General features: G+C 49.4%; 1 pseudogene; it reads right to left on the bottom strand.

The window, feature by feature from the left end:
• Nucleotides 1-10908, bottom strand: part of LOC140402233 (cytochrome P450 2C19-like) — a 33931-nt pseudogene extending 23023 nt beyond the window's left edge.
• Nucleotides 10909-15882: the final 4974 nt, after the last annotated feature.

Genomic DNA, 15882 nt, shown 5'->3' with positions numbered 1-15882 from the left:
CGGGAGCTACCCCAGTCACCGCATGGGGGATGGTCCTATACGAAAACAAAAAGCGAGCCAGTCTCGGGTCCATTGACCCGGAAGACTGCTTCTTTAGGCCTTGTTTCAATGTCTGCACTGCGCGCTCCGCCAACCCATTTGAAGCCGGGTGGTAAGGGGCAGTGCGGATATGGCGTATGCCGTTCATCTTCATGAACCTCGCAAACTCCTCACTGGTGAATGGAGTGCCGTTATCCGTGACCAGCACCTCGGGGAGGCCATGTGTACTAAAAGACAAACGCATCTTCTCAATTGTTGCGCAGGACGTTCTGCTGAGCATCTTATGCACCTCTAGCCATTTAGACTGGGCGTCGATTAATAAAAGGAACATGGATCCTTGAAAAGGGCCGGCAAAATCCGCATGCAAGCGCGCCCAAGGCCGTCCTGGCCATTCCCAGTGATGTAGGGGCGCGGCCGGCGGAAGCTTCTGATGCTCCTGACAAATGGAGCAGTTTTGGGCCACCTTCTCAATGTCGGTGTCGAGGCCTGGCCACCAAACATAACTCCGGGCCAACATTTTCATTTTGGTCACACCTGGATGCCCACTGTGCAAGTATCTTAGTATCAGCTCCTGTCCTTTTTCCGGGACAATCACACGCGTCCCCCACAAGAGGATGCCGTCTTCCACGCTGAATTCTGACAGCTTGGAGGAAAATGCCCGCAACTCGCCTGGGAGCTGTCTATGCTGCCCACCATACAGGACTATGTGCCGAACGTTTGACAGAACTGGCTCCGTCTGGGTCCACTCACGGATCTGTGATGCCGTTACAGGCAAGGTGTCCATAAAATTTAGGGTTGCAACCACCTCACCGGTCGTGGGGGTCGACATGGGGCCGGTCGATAAAGGCAATCGGCTCAGTGCGTCGGCATTTGCTATCTGCGTACCTGGTTTGTGCTTCAGAGAATACTCGTATGCAGCAAACAACAAAGCCCAGCGCTGGATCCGTGCGGAAGCAATGGGCGGTATTGGCTTATCCTTTCTGAAAAGTCCCAGCAGAGGCTTATGATCAGTCACGATAGTGAAGTGGCGGCCATACACGTACTGGTGGAAACGTTTCACCGCAAAGACCAGCGTGGAACACGGCCTTCCTTCTCGATCTGTGCGTACATTTTCCGCTGCAGTCAATGTACGGGAGGCGAAAGCTATCGGCCGCTCGGCCCCGTTCCCCATCTTGTGGGATAGGACGGCCCCAATACCATACGGGGATGCATCACATGTGACGAGCAAAGGCTTTCCAGGATCATAATGGGTTAGTAACCCAGACGATGACAATTGTTGTTTTACTCGCCGGAAAGCGGTTTCTTGCGCCTGACCCCAAACCCAGGTGTGATTTTTCTTTAGCAGAAGATGCAACGGGGCCAGCGTAGTTGCGAGATTGGGGGGGAACTTCCCGTAATAGTTTACAAGGCCAAGAAAAGAACGAAGATGCGAAGTGTCAGTTGGGGCGGGGGCCTGTTGAATCGCTCGCACCTTCTCTGCGACGGGGTGCAAACCTTCGCGGTCCACCCGATAACCCAGGTAGACTACTTCCTTCGCCTGAAAGACGCTCTTTGTGCGACGTAAACGGACTCCAGCCTCCAAAAAGCGTCGAAGGACAGCCTCCAGATTTTCCAAATGTTCTTGCTCCGATGTTCCTGTGATCAAACCATCATCTAAGTAGACAGCGTCACGCGGTAAACCTCTCAAAATGCCCTCCATAACGTGTTGAAAAATAGCGCAGGCAGAGGATACTCCAAAGGCAAACGTGTATATTCACACAGGCCCCAGTGTGTATTAATCGTTACATATGGTCGGGAGGCAGGGTCCAGCTCCAAATGTAGGTAGGCGTGACTCATATCTAATTTTGTGAATGAGAGTCCACCTGCAAGCTTTGCGTAGAGATCCTCTATGCGAGGCATTGGATATTGTTTGAGTCGGGAAGCCGTATTCACTGTAAGCTTATAGTCGCCGCACAAGCGAACTGTGGCATCTGGCTTCATTACAGGTACAATTGGTGCTGCCCAGTCAGCGAAACGGACGGGCCTGATAATACCCAAAGTTTCCAAACGAGTGAGCTCCCCTTCTACCTTCTCGAGCAAGGCGTAAGGCACCGGGCACGCTCGGAAATAGCGCAGCGTGGCTCCTGGTTCGACTTGGATACGGGCTACGGCCCCTTTTATTTTCCCCAAACCCGGCTGGAATACATCTGGGTATCATCCTAGCACCTCAGTTAACCCCCCAGAAACTGTTTGGAGGATGTGCTGCCACTGCAAACGCAAATGGCGCAACCAGTCCCGACCCAACAGGCTGGGCCCATGGCCGCGTACCACGATGAGTGGGAAACGCCCCTCCTGGCGTCCATAAACAACAGGGGTCATCGTAGTTCCTGCAATGCCCAATGGTTCCCCCGTGTAGGTGGCCAACCTGGCCTGTGTGTCGGTTAATGTAAGGGTCTGTATACCCTGCTTGATGCGGTCGAATGTCCTCTGGGCGATCACGGAGACCGCTGCGCCAGTGTCCAACTCCATCTCAAGCGGGTGACCATTGACCCGTACTGTCACCTTAATGGGGGCCACACAGGGAGCTGCCACACAATGCAGCTGCAGGCAGTCGTCCTCCGTCTCCACGTCCTCAGGAGTAGTCGCCACAGGTTCATCCACATGGAAGTTACGACCCCTGGGCTGGTCCCAGTTTCGGTCGGAACGATGGTGCCTCTGGCGCTCCCAGGACCGGCGTCCGCGACGGGGTCGGCGCCTACAAGTCTGACACGGACATGGCTCCTCATCCATTGGTTCTGGAGAAGGCTCCCTTCGGGGAGGAATTTCCGACGGCCACTGGCGTCGATCCGGATGTCGTCTCGCCCAAGGTACCGCAGGAGTGCGGGGGAACTTTTTCGGACGGAAGGGGTTGCACCCCCAAGGCATACACTTCCATTCCCTGTATCTCTTGCACTCCTCGTTCTGCGCACTCTCGGGACAATACTATTTGAATGGCCTGTTGAAAAGTCAATGTTGGCTGAGCTAACAACTTTCTCTGGGTGGCCGCATTGTTAATACCGCAAACCAAACGGTCGCGTAACATTTCTGACAAGGTCTCACCATAGTCACAGTACTCCGCAATCCTGCGTAGCCTGGATAGAAAGTCGGGAAGGGATTCTCCTGGGGTCCTCTCAGCGGTATTAAACCGGTAATGTTGGACTATCTAGGGGCTGGTTTAGCACAAGGCTAAATCGCTGGCTTTTAAAGCAGACCAAGGCAGGCCTGCAGCATGGTTCAATTCCCGTACCAGCCTCCCCGAACAGGCGCCAGAATGTGGCGACTCGGGGCTTTTCACAGTAACTTCATTTGAAGCCTACATGTGACAATAAGCAATTTTCATTTCATTTTGTGGGCGGGGTTGGGTTAAAATGCTGCCCCACGAAATTCACAAGTTCATCAAACGTTTTGGTGTCTGGCGCAGCTGGGTACGTAAGGCTCCTAATCACCCCAAACGTATGTGGGCCGCAGGCAGTGAGCAATATGACTACCTGGCGCTCGTTTTCGGTGATATTGTTTGCCCGGAAATAGTAACGCATCCGTTGTGCATACTGGTTCCAGCTTTCCAGCGCAGCATCAAAAACATCCAAACGTCCGTACAGAGGCATGGTGTAATAGAAAACAACTTCCAACCTGTATCCAACAAAAATCCAGGGCAGTGGCTTCAGCAGTGTAGACAGCTATTCACTTTAACCCTCGTCGCCAGTTTTATGAGTAATCAAGCACGAGTTTCAAGGATACAAAGAAGTAACATTTATTTACAGTAACATATATCTATACACAACAGCAGCAACCTCACTTGCTGCTTATTCCTTCCTGCTGGTTCTAAACTGGACAGCTTTATTTATACAGGGAGTCTGCTAATGATTTCTCCGCCCCCCCCCCCCCCTCATGGGGGAAGCTCATACTCCCACAAGATTGTGGGATTGTCATTAGTCCCCAGCCAATGGTAAGCAGGCAGGTTATAACACTTTCTTTATGACTTTGAATCATTTGTTTCATAAAATTCAGCAAATCTGCTGAATCTCGGAAGAGCTTTTTGTGAGGCCCAGGCAGGAAATCCATGATCGTCGGGAAGTTATTGCACAGCTGCAAGGCAAATAAAATGTTTGTTAACACTTAGATTTCTGGTCATATGATGTCATAGGACGAGATTTACCGGCTTTTCACACCGTCAGGGAATTCCGGACCCGCACCGGCGCACGGGAATCCTGTTGACAACGCTTGGACCGGTAGATACCGCTGGCAGGCCGCCTCCCCACCAAAAAACACGTGGTGGGGTGGACCGTAAATCCCACCCATTTGGTTGATGTGGACTCAGTTATCCCAAACAGAAAAATGCATGAAAAACTGTTTAATCTCCTGGTCTCATGCTGAACCAGGGAGCCCAAGAGAGTCTTTGATTCGATTCTTGGTCTTAGCTGAGTCAATAAGAGCTGGCACTAAGCTGGGAAAAAAGGATAGGCAGCACGGTGACACAGTGGTTAGCACTGCTGCTTAACGGCACCAGGGACCCGGGTTCGATCCCGGCCCCGAGTCACTGTCTGTGTGGAGTTTCCACAATCTCGCCGTATCTGCATAGGTCTCACCCCCCACAACCCAAAAAGGTGTGCAGGATAGGTGGATTGGCCTTAATTCCTCCTTACTTGGAAGAAACAGAATTGGGTACTCTAAATTTATTTGAAACGCTGGGAAAAAAGGCTCATGTTTCTAAATAATGACAGGAAAGAAACGGGTGGGAGAAAACAAGCTTTTAACTTGCAGAACTAACATCGGGTAGAGGTCACAAGTATGGCACCCAGTCAGAGAGTGGTTATGATATTGGACTAAAAATCCAGATGACAATGGTCGTGATTCTCCATATCCCTATGCTGGATGGGGGAAGGCGACGGTTTGAAGCCTGGTCACGATGCTCTGCCCCCTCCAAATCGGCGTCATCGGGACGCACGCCGCGCACAGTCGCATTGCGGGTAGTACGTCAACAGCCGGCCCACCCGTGATGCCCTGCCTGCGACGGGCCGAGTTCCCAGCGGTCGGGAGCCTGGCGTGCCGGCGCGTGGACAGTGTCCAGCGCCACCACATGCGGCGGAGATCCATGCCGCTGGCCGGGCGGTGGGGGCCAGCCAGGAGGTGGACTGTGGGGTTGGGATGGGCGTGTACGCAGTCCAGCACGGCAGGCGCCATCTTTTCCGGCATGACTGGTGCATGTGTGGGAGTGTCGGCATGCGCGGCTGCAGCTTGTCAGCCCTGCACATGTGCAGCACGGGATCCTGCGACTCTCCGACTGTTTTCCACTCGTTCCGTGGGTGTTTCACGCAGCTCCAATGCTCGCCCGTCACCGGTAGCGGAATCGATGAGGGATTCGCGCCGATTATCCTGTCGTGAAGCACTACGGATCATCCGTTGGCGTTGGCACTTAGCCTCAGGAACGGAGAATCCAGTCCATGATGCCTCGGGCGTGATTCAGTGGAAAGGAAACAGAGTCTGCCCCGGGTGATGTTCTTGTTCTGAATATTTACCCTCTGAAGATATTGGAAGTTATTTATGTGTATTTATGGTTATGGAAATTATATGAGACAGCACAGTGGTAAGTACTGCTGCCTCACAGCGCCAGGGTCCCGAGTTCAAATCCGGCCTTGGGTGACCACTTGTGTGGAGTTTGCACATTCTCCCTGTGTCTGCATGGTTTTTCTCCGGGTGTTCCGGTTTCCTCCCACAGTCCAACAATGTGCAGGTTATGTGGATCAACCATGATCAATTGCCTCTTAGTGACTAATGGTTAGGCGGGGTTACAGAGATCGGGGGAAGTGAAGTGGGCCTGGGTGGGGTGCTGTTTGGGAAGGTTGGTGCAGACTCAATGGGCCGAATGACCTCCTTATGCACTGTAGGGATTCTTATTTGACAGTGTGATCTTCATAAAGTAACCCTAATACCCTTGGCAGCAGTCTGATTCTTCCTCTTTATAACTTTATATCTTCTACCTTGTATATACGCATTTTTGAAATGTGATCAACCTGAACAAAGATAAGTGAAGCCTGACAAGTGTAGCTAACCTCTGTAGCTAGGTAATAGAAATAGTTGAAAACTGTTACTTAACAGGTTAGGCAACATCTGTCGAGAGAAACAACATTTCAGGTCTAAAGGTCGTCAGTCTGCCTGGACTACTGAATACTTCCAGCATTTTCTGTTTGTATTTCATGTTTCTTGGTAGAAAAGCTCAGGAGGACTGAGAAGGTAAATTAAATATTTAATTTGTAAACCTAAAGTAAAAGGGCGCAACGTGGCTTCCAGTTCTCAGGTCTCCATTGGGACGACTGGCAGTGCCGACCCCATTCCGGGTTGGATTTTAAAGGGTGAATTCACGAGCCCCGTTGGGCGGACCTCAGCTCACTAGCGGGAAGCTGATATTCCACGAGTCTCACGGACAGATCAGTCGATGTGTCCCCATGGGTCTTGTGAGGGGTATTATACGAGCATTCACAGTATTTTGCCTTTATAGACATTTGTTCTGTAGTGACATTGGGCGGGCCGGATTTCCCACCCTCGCAGCATGTTTTCCAGCGGCGGCTCGCCAGTGGCCGCAGGCGGGATCTTCTGGTCCACCAATGGGGTTTTGCATTGTTCACCGGTGAACCCGCCACGGGGAGGCCGCCATTGGCAGGAAGGACTGGAAAACTGAGCACTATATCTTTCTTTTTTAGTTATTGCCTAAACCAGAAATAGAAAATGAATAGTCGACCATTACTCTCAGATCCCTTTCTAAACCTTCATTTCCAAACACAGATCATTTATCCATTAAAATTCAAGTCGTCATTTATTTCCAAATTAAATAATCAATTGAAATCCTTCTACAAATCTCCAGCTGCTCCTCTCTCTGCCACTCCCATTATTTGAGCATCTTCTGCAAATGTGACAGTTTAAGTTAGTTTCAGTCACATTATGATTTTAAAAGAAAGGGAAATACCTGTATCCAGGGGCCACTTAAAACTCGTATATTTTCAGAAATCATCTCCATCAATGTGAGAAACATTTTATCTGCATAATCAAACCGGTCTCCAAAGTCGATGGAACAGATTATATTAAATGCTGCGCATCTCAGCAGACGGCTTGGGCTAAGTGGGGTATCTGATATAATTGAAAGAGAAGGTCACTTAGAAAAGTCTACAGTGTTACACAAATAACAGAGGAAGATATTAATATTTCATAGATGTTAATATTCAAAAATATGTAAGTAAACTGGCCAAAAAATTGGTTTTATTCCTGTTTCAGGCCAAAATAGATCATTGCTCAGTGTTCACGCTGGACATCTGAGACTTGTTTGAAATTGGGCCTTGGAGCTCATCACCATGTTTCTGGTGAGCTACAGTTGAGTATTCAGAGGCAAACCTTTTTTGTCCCCACTTTGTGCCTGGAAAACAGACACAATGAGGCCTAATTTCCTCCCAGTATCAATTGGCTTTTGGATTAGGGGAGCCGCCTGATCTGAATTTAAATCTGTCCTCTTTCAGTGACCATTTACCTGCATTCCCAGTCGGGGAGGATATCACTCGATTCAAATTAGGGTCAAGTAACTGATTTTACTTCATAATCTTCCAATGTGCTGAAGCGCACTGTAGAGATCCCACCAACACCCACCTGAGACCAACCAAGATCGGGGGATTAAACCTGAAGCATTTCTAGTATTTGCACCTCAGTCACTCATTGCTATGAATAGTTGAGCTATCTTAACTTTCATTTACACCTTGGGAATGTTGGCTGACATTTGATGCCACTATCCCTTTGCTAACAGCAAGATAAATACCGAAACATACAGAACGGTTTTTCACAAACCAGCGTGTGCAAACAGAAGCCTGTAGAAATAAAAACCTCCTTAATAATTGTTGAGAATAAAATCATACAGCACATTCAGCCCATCCTGTGTGTTCACCAAAGAGAAGGAATTAGAACATAGAACATACAGTGCAGAAGGAGGCCATTCGGCCCATCGAGTCTGCACCAACCCACTTAAGTCCTCACTTCCACCCTATCCCCATAACCCAATAACCCCTCCTAACCTTTTTGGTCACTAAGGGCAATTTATCATGGCCAATCCACCTAACCTGCACGTCTTTGGACTGTGGGAGGAAACCGGAGCACCCGGAGGAAACCCACGCAGAGAACGTGCAGACTCCGCACAGACAGTGACCCAGCAGGGAATCGAACCTGGGACCCTGGCGCTGTGAAGCCACAGTGCTATCCACTTATGCTACCGTGCTGCCCGGTGTGCTACCGTGCTTGGTGGATGTTGAGTCTGGAAAAGGGTGTGTAGATAGCCTGGGTCACATTGAGATTCAGAAAGACGAGGTGTTGGGCATCTTGAAAAATATTAAGGTGGATAAGTCACCAGGACCTGATGGGATCTGCCCCAGAGTACTGGAGGAGGCAAGAGAGGAAATTGCTGAGGCCTTGACAGAAATCTTTGGATCTTCACTGTCTTCAGGTGATGTCCTGGAGGACTGGAGATGTTGTTCCTTTGTTTCAGAAGGGTAGCAAGGATAATCTAGGGAACTACAGGCCGGTGAGCCTTACGTCAGTGGTTGAGAAATTACTGGAGAGAATTCTTTGAGACAGGATCTACTATCATTTGGAAGCAAGTGGTCGTATTAGCGAGAGGCAGCACGATTTTGTGACGGGGAGGTTGTGTCTCACTAACTTGATAGAGTTTTTCAAGGAGGTCACAAAGATGATTGATGCAGGTAGGGCAGTGGATGTTGTCTATATGGACTGCAGTAAGGCCTTTGACAAGGTCCCTCCTGGCAGACTTGTACAAAAGTTGAAGTCAAACGGGATCAGAGGTGAGCTGGCAAGATGGATACTGAACTGGCTAGATCACAGATGGCAGACAGTGGCAATGGAAGGGTGCTTTTCTGATTGGAGGGCTGGTGACTAGTGGTGTTCCGCAGGGATCAGTGCTGGGACCTCTGCTGTTCGTCGTATATATAAATGATTTGGAGGAAAATGTAACTGGTCTGATTAGTAAGTTTGCGGCCGACACAAAGGTTGGTGGAATTGCGGTTAGCGATGAGAACTGTCAGAGGATACAGCAGGATTTAGATTGTTTGGAGATTTGGGCGACGAGGTGGCAGATGGTGTTTAATGCGGACAAATGTGAGGTAATGCATTTTGGAAGGTCTAATGCAGGTAGGGAGTATACAGTGAATGGTAGAACCCTCAAGAATATTGACCGTCAGAGAGATCTAGGTGTACAGGTCCACAGGTCACTGAAAGGGGCAACACAGGTGGAGAAGGTAGTCAAGAAGGCATACGGCATGCTTGCCTGCATTGGCCGAGGCATTGAGTATAAAAATTGGTAAGTCATGTTGCAGCTGTATAGAACCTTAGTTAGGCCACACTTGGAGTATAGTGTTCAATTCTGGTCACCACACTACTAGTAGGATGTGGAGGCTTTAGAGAGGGAGCAGAAGAGATTTACCAGGATGTTGCCTGGTATGGAGGGCGTTAGCTATGAGGAGAGGTTGAATAAACTTGGTTTGTTCTCACTGGAACGAAGGAGGTTGAGGAGTGACCTGATAGAGATCTACAAAATTATGAGGGGCATAGACAGAGTGGATAGTCAGAGACTTTTTCCCAGGGTAGAGGGGTCAATTACTAGGGGGCATAGGTTTAAGGTGCGAGGGGCAAGGTTTAGAGGAGATAGACGAGGTAAATTTTTTACACAGAGGATAGTGGGTGCCTGGAACTCGCTGCCGGAGGAGGTGGTGGAAGCAGGGACGATAGTGACGTTTAAGGGGCATCTTGACAAATACATGAATAGGATGGGAATAGAGGGATACGGACCCAGGAAGTGTAGACGATTTTAGTTTAGACGGGCAGCATGGTCGGCACATGTTTGGAGGGCTGTACTTTTCTTTGTTCTTTGTTCTAATTCCTTTGCAGATGTCTTAAATCTATGTCCTCTGATTATCGATCCATCTCCCATCAGAAAAGGATGCTACTCACTTGCACTCCCAAGACTCCTCTGAATTATGAACATCTTTTTAAAATCCCCCCTAACCTTATGTTCTCTAAGAAGAACAACCTCAAGTTGCTGCACATACTGAAGCGCCTCATCCATGGGATCAATGTAATATTAATTCATTTTATGTTCTTTCTCCTGAAGTGCACGACACCTGCCGGGTTGAGCTCCAGCAGCTCTCCGGTTCTTCATTAATGTAGACAGGTTGTTCAGTGGTGGAAGGCATCACTGCAACCAGGACAGAAACCTGCCTTCACTTGACATCCATCTGTGAGGAGACACTGGACATTGACTAGGGGTGGAAACCCAGGGTGGAAGTTTCTTTCTTTAAACCTCAAGTTAATTGCCACAGATCCAAGTGCTGACCAGACTCTTGAGGGATAAACAGACATCAAATGTCCTTTTCCCACTTCTTCATCCAACTGCTGTATCAAAAAGTGAAGGCTGTCACTCGGTTTCATTCCTATCTTTGATTTGGAACTTGAAAAAAAAATAGCAAATCTACTAGGATTTGAAAATGACATTCCTCCAGTATTCTATTCAGAAACCTTTTTTATTTCGAATAGCTGTAACTAGAAACTGGGCTTCCTCCAAGATCCGCTCTTCAATACTCTTTTTCCCCATTCCAAAATTCCTCAGGGTGTTGAGAGTGAATCTGCGAAGCTGTTTCCATCTCTCTCCATTGCTGAAGACAATTCCTGAATCAGAGACATTTAACACAAATGTAAATAACTTGGGGGTGGAATTTCCTATTCGCTGCGGACAAATGTATGTAATATTTTTCAATACATTTTTCTCCCCTTTGCCACAGCCTCCAAATAGCTCACCCAAGCGGTCATTTTTCTAGGTGCGTGTTGGGCTTTGCAGTTGGCCTCAGAATCCCTGAGTTAGGGAGAGGAATACAGCTTCCAGGAACTCCTGGTGCAAAGTGTCCATAATGTAGGCTATGATTATGGTTCCAAAATAAGTGGTTGAGTTTTATTGCGCTCAGCCTTGCTGTCTCACTGTTGCCACCTGCATCCAAAGAACAAACTTGGACAAGGTGCTGGAAGGCTACGTGCACCAGGGAACCGTACACACAAGGGTATGATTCATTCCACAGATGATTGGAGAAACTGACAACTACATGCAGATCATGTATAAACTGCCAAAACGTCAAGACTCCACTTACTGTGACTTTGCGACCTTGTTACTACACAATCCGGAAAAATCCCAGGATATTCGTCCTTCAACACTTCAGTTGTCTGATTTTCCACTGGCTTATCAACCACTGTAGGCATCACTCACACCTGCGATCCAGCTATATCATTACCCAAGATAAACTGTATTCCTGGACAAGATAGTTTATCTGTTACTCCTACTACCACTTCACCATTCATCACTGGCCTTTCCAACCTTACCTGATATAATGGAACGCGACTCCTCTCACCCTGAATTCCACATATCACCACCTTTTCTGGCAACATTCTTCCCAAACTACGTAATTCCTCATTTCTTACCATTAAAGATTGACTAGCCCCTGTATCTCTTAAAATTGTTATTTCTTTACCTGCTCCACATGAGTAAACTTTACCCACACAAGTAAATTCATTAAGGACATCTGGCACCTTCTTAACAATTACTTCTTGAACAGGTTGTACAATCGTTTGCTCCTTATTCGCTTCCCTTGGGCTTTCCTTTACCCCTCTAACAAACCCCACTGTCTTATCCTGTTTTACCACATCAGCCTTCCCAGTGCTTTTTTCAACCACCAACACTGTGACTTTACATGGCTTAGTTTATTACAGTGAAAACATCTGAAACTTTTCATTTCTTTTCCACCCTCCTGGATTTCTTTTTTTTAATCTGAGGTACACTATCTTTATTGTCTCCCATCAGATCACCTTTACCTTTGCCACTTGAGTATTTCTCATATCCCCAGTTTCTATCCCTCACCGGCTGAAACTGATGTCGGAAACCAATCTTTGATTTATGAACTAATTCATAATCATCTGCTATTTCCGCTGCTAATCTCGCAGTTTTAACCCTCTGTTCTTCCACATGAGTTCTCACTACATCAGGAATTGAATTTTTAAACTCCCCCAAAAGTATAATTTCTCTGAGAGCTTCATACGTTTGGTCTATTTTCAAAGCCCTTATCCACCTATCAAAATTACTCTGTTTGGAGACTTCCGGGTGCGGCGATGACCAGCTGAGTCGCACGTTTCGGCAGCTCCCTGTGAAACGGACTTTTGGGCTCTTGATAGGAGCCCCAACGGCAATTTTGACGGCTAAAAACACTGTGCGGTAAACCAGAAGGGAATCCCCCCTGGATACGGATGGAAAAAGGAGGAGAGAGTGGCCAGATTGCAGTGGATCCTTTAGAACAGCGGCAAGGAAGGCAAGCAAAAACCAAGATGGCGTCGGAAGGTGGCAGTTTAACATGGGGCCCTGAACAACAAGAGTTCTTGAAATGCTGTGTGGAAGAGATAAAAAAGGAAATGAAGAAAGAGCTGTTGGCCCCGATACTACAGGCGATCGAAGGGCTAAAGGAGGAACAAAAGACCCAGGAGCGGGAGCTTCGGGTCGTGAAGGCAAAGGCAGCCGAGAATGAGGACGATATACAGGGCCTGGTGGTGAAGACGGAGACGCAGGAGGCACATCAGAAACGATGTGTGGAAAGGTTGGAGGCACTGGAAAACAACGCAAGGAGGAACAACCTGAGGATTCTTGGTCTTCCTGAAGGTGTGGAGGGAGCGGACGTCGGGGCATATGTGAGCACGATGCTGCACTCGTTAATGGGAGCGGAGGCCCCGGCGGGTCCGTTGGAGGTGGAGGGAGCATACCGAGTGATGGCGCGAGGACCGAGAGCAGGAGAAATTCCCAGAGCCATAGTGGTGAGATTCCTCCGTTTTAAGGATAGAGAAATGGTCCTTAGATGGGCGAAGAAAACTCGGAGCAGTAAATGGGAGAACGCGGTGATCCGCGTTTATCAAGACTGGAGTGCGGAGGTGGCGAGAAGGAGGGCGAGCTTTAATCGGGCCAAGGCGGTGCTTCATAAAAAGATAACATTTGGAATGCTGCAACCGGCAAGACTGTGGGTCACATATCGAGGGAGGCACCACTACTTTGAGACGGCGGATGAAGCGTGGACTTTTATTGTGGAAGAAAAACTGGAATGAGCGGGTTATTAAAAAGAACGTTCGAACAAAGTGGTGGGGCGAATGTGAAGGGCAAAGAGGGGTTTTATGTACTAATCCTGCGATGTGGTAACTTTTCTCTCTCCCACAGGTGGTGATGGGGGAGGAGGGGAGGTGGAGGAGATGGGGCGTTGGCCATTGGGGGCGGGGCCAAGGGAGAAGCGCGGGCTTGGTTCCCGCGCTATGATAATCATGGCGGGAATAGAGAAGCAGGAAGGAGGGGGCGTCGCACGGTGCGAGCCGAGGTCACGGGGGGAAGCCGAGGTCAGCCAGAGTTTGCTGACTTCTGGGAGCAACATGGGGGGAGTAATTACGCTAGCGGGGGATCTAGCGGGGGGGGTGGGAGGGGGGAATTACTGGGTTGCTGCTGCTGGGGAGAGGGGGGAGCTGGTATGGGAGAGGATGGGCGGGGGGGCACCGCCTGGGGGAGATACAGCTGCGTGGGAGCTGGGTGAGGAGCTGGAAAAAGGTGATGGCTAATCGACAAGGGGGGGGGGGGGGGGGGGTAGGAAGCCCCCCAACTCGGCTGATCACGTGGAACGTGAGAGGGCTGAACGGGCCGATAAAGAGGGCACGGGTACTCGCACACCTTAAGAAACTTAAGGCAGATGTGGTTACGTTGCAGGAAACGCACCTGAAACTGATAGACCAGGTTAGGCTACGCAAAGGATGGGTGGGGCAGGTGTTCCATTCGGGGCTAGATGCGAAAAACAGGGGGGTGGCTATATTAGTGGGGAAGCGGGTAATGTTCGAGGCAAAGACTATAGTGGCGGATAACGGGGGCAGATACGTGATGGTGAGTGGCAAACTACAGGGGGAGACGGTGGTTTTGGTAAACGTATATGCCCCGAACTGGGATGATGCCAATTTTATGAGGCGGATGCTAGGACGCATTCCGGACCTAGAGATGGGAAAGCTGATAATGGGGGGAGATTTTAATACGGTGTTGGAACCAGGGCTGGATAGGTCGAAGTCCAGGACTGGAAGGAGGCCGGCAGCAGCCAAGGTACTTAAAGATTTTATGGAGCAGATGGGAGGTGTAGACCCGTGGAGATTTAGCAGACCTAGGAGTAAGGAGTTCTCGTTTTTCTCCTATGTCCATAACGTCTACTCGCGAATAGACTTTTTTGTGCTGGGTAGGGCATTGATCCCGAAGGTGAGGGGAACGGAGTATACGGCTATAGCCATTTCGGATCACGCTCCACACTGGGTGGACTTGGAGATAGGGGAGGAAACAGGAGGGCGCCCACCCTGGAGAATGGACATGGGACTAATGGCAGATGAGGGGGTGTGTCTAAGGGTGAGGGGGTGCATTGAAAAGTACTTGGAACTCAATGATAATGGGGAGGTCCAGGTGGGAGTGGTCTGGGAGGCGTTGAAGGCGGTGGTTAGAGGGGAGCTGATATCAATAAGGGCACATAAAGGGAAGCAGGAGAGTAAGGAACGGGAGCGGTTGCTGCAAGAACTTTTGAGGGTGGACAGACAATATGCGGAAGCACCGGAGGAGGGACTGTACAGGGAAAGGCAAAGGCTACATGTAGAATTTGACTTGCTGACTACAGGCACTGCAGAGGCACAATGGAGGAAGGCACAGGGTGTACAGTACGAATATGGGGAGAAGGCGAGCAGGTTGCTGGCACCCCAATTGAGGAAAAGGGGAGCAGCGAGGGAAATAGGGGGAGTGAGGGATGAGGAAGGAGAGATGGAGCGGGGAGCGGAGAGAGTGAATGGAGTGTTCAAGACATTTTATAAAAAATTATATGAAGCTCAACCCCCGGATGGGAGGGAGAGAATGATGGGCTTCTTGGATCGGCTGGAATTTCCCAAGGTGGAAGAGCAGGAAAGGGTGGGACTGGGAGCACAGATCGAGGTAGAAGAAGTGGTGAAAGGAATTAGGAGCATGCAGGCGGGAAAGGCCCCGGGACCGGATGGATTCCCAGTCGAATTCTATAGAAAATATGTGGACTTGCTCGCCCCGGTACTGACGAGGACCTTTAATGAGGCAAAGGAAAGGGGACAACTGCCCCCGACTATGTCTGAAGCAACGATATCGCTTCTCTTAAAGAAGGAAAAGGACCCGCTACAATGCGGGTCCTATAGACCTATTTCCCTCCTAAATGTAGATGCCAAGGTCCTGGCCAAGGTAATGGCAATGAGAATAGAGGAATGTGTCCCGGGGGTGGTCCACGAGGACCAAACTGGGTTTGTGAAGGGGAGACAGCTGAACACGAATATACGGAGGTTGTTAGGGGTAATGATGATGGCCCCACCAGAGGGAGAAACGGAGATAGTAGTGGCGATGGATGCCGAGAAAGCATTTGATAGAGTGGAGTGGGATTATTTGTGGGAGGTGTTGAGGAGATTTGGTTTTGGAGAGGGGTATGTTAGATGGGTGCAGCTGTTGTATAGGGCCCCAGTGGCGAGCGTGGTCACGAATGGACGGGGATCTGCATATTTTCGGCTCCATAGAGGGACAAGGCAGGGATGCCCTCTGTCCCCATTATTGTTTGCACTGGCGATTGAGCCCCTGGCGATAGCGTTGAGGGGTTCCAAGAAGTGGAGGGGAGTACTTAGGGGAGGAGAAGAGCACCGGGTATCTTTGTATGCGGACGATTTGCTACTATACGTGGCGGA

This window comes from Scyliorhinus torazame, chromosome 25, assembly GCF_047496885.1.
Source record: "Scyliorhinus torazame isolate Kashiwa2021f chromosome 25, sScyTor2.1, whole genome shotgun sequence".
In the NCBI taxonomy this organism is placed as follows: Eukaryota; Metazoa; Chordata; class Chondrichthyes; order Carcharhiniformes; family Scyliorhinidae; genus Scyliorhinus; species Scyliorhinus torazame.
This window is presented reverse-complemented; position numbering and strand designations above follow the sequence as displayed.